Below are 4,663 nucleotides of genomic sequence, written 5' to 3'. Positions count from 1 at the left end.
CCACATGTGGACCTTGCTCTCTTGAATTCGTATCAAAGGGAGGAAATCATCCGACTACTGAGATATGTCTTCTATCGCTATCCGCAGACTGCGCTGGATGTATCTTGGACCCATAACCAATGGCCCCAATTGGACATGCCTCAGCGAATTCAAATCCCAAGCATTTTCTTCTACACCTCCCCATTCAAAACAAACAGTCTATTTTCCCTTTGCCAAGTCAGTTCATCAGCTCATTAGCTTATGACTGAGTAGATAGCTAAGCTTGCAATCTATTTTTTCTTTGCTAAGTTAGTTCATTAGCTTAGGACTATTGTTTCACTATAACTACAGACACGTTGTCTTCCTAACCATGGGCCACATACTTTTGGATGGGCCACGTACTTTTGTTTGCATATGAATGTTTATTATTATGTACTCCTTGAATGTCAATGCATGGCATCTATATGAATAAACTTGCCTGTAAACTCCGACTGTTATGAGAGGCCTACTTCTATATGCTTCCTAGTTTAAGTTTAGTTGGAACTGTTGTTTACGAGGATACTCCAACTTAATACCATGTTATGGATGTGACATTGTTGGCCTCTAACCGAACATAGAAGGAGGGTGAAGAGTAGAGAGAAAGAGAGAACCAAATGAGTGGAGGCAAGAGTCCCCCTCTACCTTCCCCTTCTCCTCCTTTTATAGAGAAGGTGGGAGGAGGGGTTTTCATTATTTCCCCTAGTAGGGCTTTTACAAGATAACTTCTAGGGGCTACAAATGGGCTCTAAATATTTTAAGCCCCCAAGCCATGTAATTGAGCCCTCTATGGATGTTTGGATATTTTCACTCTGGGGATCATCAACATGATAAGATCAAGTTATCTAACTTAACTATAGTGAGATTGAAAGGAGTCATGCTTTCTCTAAGGATTTTTCCCACCATAGTTGTATTGCAGTTGCATGGAAACTTCCTCACCGTCTCAATGAAACCATCCTTTCTATTCGTCCATAGTGATATTGCGGTTTAATAAAAGCTTCCTCGTCATCTCAAGTCCTAACACACCCTATCATCGTGAATGTGCACCCTATTTTACAACACCCATTGGTATAGAAGACATATTTCCCTACAAGTGAGGAAGTACAAAGGTTTCCCTCGTGCTTGATGCGAAACATCAACTTGATAAGCTTATCCAAGTAGACTAGGTTAAAACTTCGGATAATACCAATCACAATATTAAAATGTGGCAAGGTTAAAAAGGAGACATGCTTTATAAAGGCATTTATATTTGTAGTGGTATGGTATCTCAGTTGAACGAAAGCTTTCTTACTACTCAACAAACCCAATCATCTTTATATTATTCATTTTCAGCCATAACATGGTTGTACGGAAGCTTCCTCACCATCTAAACAAACTCTATCATTTGCACAGGTAAGAAGAATGTGCACCCTATTTCATAGGATACACGCTTCCCTTGAAGCACCATGAAGTCTCCCTAATGCTTGCTGATGTATTTTTACAACACCCATGAAGGGTCGAGATGACGACTAGAGGGGGGTGAATAGTCATTACTAAAACTTAATCGCATCGGCTAACCAAAACAAGTGAGGAATTAAAACTATCAGTCTAGCCAAGACTACACCCCTCTATCTATATTCTCTAGCACCTTGTAAAGATCCTAATTAAGCAACAAAGGTGCCGAGCTAACTAGAGCTCACCTAACTAATTCTAAGAGCAAGGTCACACAAACATATGCCACTAGCATTTCAAGCAATGAGGGAGCTCCTACACATGCTAGTAAGCAAAAGCACAAATCCAACTAAGCTCACTAGCAATGTTCAATAACAAGGCAACCAATGCCAAATTAGAGAGCGCAAATACTTAGCTACACAAACTAAGCAAAGTGACTAACAAGGTTACACAAACCAAATTAGCCACGCAAGGGAGCTACTTCTATGCTACACAAGCAAGAAGGTAACTAGTGAGCTACACAAGCTAATTAATTACAAGAGCAACTACACAAGCACAATGTATATAAAAGTAATCACAAGCTTGTGTAAGGGGATTGCAAACCAACGGGAAGAACAAGGTTGACACGGTGATTTTCTCCCGAGGTTCACGAGCTTGCCAACACGCTACGTCTCCGTTGTGTCGACCGCTCACTTGGTGGTTCGGCGGCTAATTGGCATCACCCACCAAGCCCGCACGTCGGGCACCACAAGAACCTACCCCAAAAGTGAGGGTAGCTCAATGACACGCTCAACTAGAGTTGCTCTTCACAGCTCTCGTGGGGCGAGCACAATGCCCCACACAAAGCTCTTCTCCGGAGCACCGCACAAGCTTCTTGCGAGCTTCGACGGAGACCACCACCAAGCCGTCTAGGAGGTGGCAACCTCCAAGAGTAACAAGCACTACCAGCTTGCAACTCGATCACCTAGTGCCACTCGATGTAATCTCACAATGCAACACACTAGAATCACACTCACTCGCAATTGATTCACACTATTGTAAGCACAAGTGAGTTAGAGGGCATCCAAGCACTCCTACACAAGCCACATAGGCGTGAGGGTCCTAAGCAACCAGCCCAAGGCCAGCCACACACTCCTTTTATAGCCCCAAGGGCTAAAATAGCCGTTACCCCTTTACTGGGCAAAGCGCGTACTGACCGGACGCGCAGGTCATAACGACTGGACGTGAAACCCAGCGTCCGGTCACTTATAGAGAGGTTCCAGCGACGTTTTTTAGCGACCAGACATGTTCGGTCATCACTGACCGGGCTCTCCCAGCGTCCGGTCGCTTCTAGACACGCTAAAAACACTGACTGGATGCTGTGACCGGACTCACATGTGCTAACCAGACGCTGGACCCCAGCGCCCGGTCCTTTTTTGCGCCAGCGTCCGGTCACAGACCTTTCAACGCTAAAATGGCTATAACTCTTAGCTCCGAACTCCGATTTCGATGATCTTGGACATTTTTGAATTCTTACTCAGAGGGCTACACATCCCACATGCATACTTGATCCAAATCATAATGGATCAAAACAGTATTCTAATCCAAGGACCATCCTATAGTTCGGAGTACACCGAAAACCCTTTTTCTCTTCTCTAAGTTGATTCACGACAACTCTAACTTCTTCTCCTTTGCAAATGTGCCAACACCACCAAGTGTGCACCACCTTGTGTATGTGTGTTAGCTTTTCACAAACATTTTCTAAAGGATTAGCCACTCAACTTGCCATGCCACTCGATCCTAGCGATGATGCAAAGTTAGATCACTCGAGTGGCACTAGATGATCGATATGCAAACAAGTTTGCCCCTCTTGATAGTACGACCATCTATCCTAAATCCGGGCATCAACTTCTCTACACACCTATGACTGGTGAAATGAAATGCCCTAGGATATACCTTTGCCTTGCGCATTTCATTCCATCTCCTTCAATATCGATGCAACACATGCACCAACATGATCAACAATGATATGATCCACTTCATATCATCACATGATCATATTGGTTCATCGATCTTGACTTCACTTGCTTTTCACCATTGCCTTCGTCCATCGGCGCCAAGTCTTGCTCAAGCTTCACCGCCACACGATCCATCGCTCCAAAGCCTCTGACTTGCCCTTCATGCTGGCAACCGGTCCATCAAGCGAAGTCTTGTCTTAATCTTCTCCACCTTGATCACATGACTCAATGTCATGTGTCATGTGCAATAAGCTCCTTCATCATCACATGTGTGAGCTTTGCAATATCTCCAAACCATTTTCACCTTCATGGCATATGTTGCTCACACACATGTACTTATAGACTAATCAGCTGTGTATCTCACATAAACACAATTAGTCCACCTAAGGTTGTCACTCAATTACCAAAAACCACACAAGGACCTTTCAATCTCCCCCTTTTTGGTAATTGATGACAACTCTACAAAGATATGGAAATTAAGCTCTTTTGGATTCATGTTGCTTGCCCAAGCAATTTTACCATGTGTAAATGATTTTGGACAAGTACCACAAACCCGAAATGATAGTATTAGCTCCCCTTAAATATGTGCTAGAGTGTTTGTTTTGAAGCTCCCACATATGCATAGATTGAAATTGTGGGAGAGTAATTACTACTAAATGATGCTAAGGTGTATAGAGTAAACTTTTGAAGCATGATACCAAATCAGAGTTGCACCTTTAAGTTCATCCTTAGCACCATGGTTAGCTAGATATCACTTGGAAATAAAATCACTAGATACCTCGTGAGATCAACATTAAAACCAAGGTACTAGCATTACTTGAAAAGCATACCAAGTGTCTAGCTATCATCCTATGCATGCTAGTTTTCATTTCATCAATCAAATTCTACAACTAGCATACTTCACACAAGCATGCATATTGAATTTAAGAACTTATGCAATGCAAGCGAGCACATGAATATGCACATATCAAATGCAATTAATCAAAGTTCATGAGCTTGCTCCTCCTATTTGTGTGCTTCTCTTGTCCAAGAATTTTGATCTATCTCTTTTCTTCAATGTTGCTCCCTCTTTGTCCATGTCCATGTCCAACCTCTACTTCTTTGTTTCAATTTCTCCCAAAGCTTTCATATCTACAATCTCAATCTTAAAGCTTTCATATCTGTGTACAATCTCTCCCCCTTTGTCATCAATTTTCATAAAAAGTGTGCCTCTCATTGAT

Source organism: Miscanthus floridulus, chromosome 8, assembly GCF_019320115.1.
Source record: "Miscanthus floridulus cultivar M001 chromosome 8, ASM1932011v1, whole genome shotgun sequence".
Classification (NCBI taxonomy): domain Eukaryota; kingdom Viridiplantae; phylum Streptophyta; class Magnoliopsida; order Poales; family Poaceae; genus Miscanthus; species Miscanthus floridulus.
Note: the sequence above shows the minus strand (reverse complement) of the source record.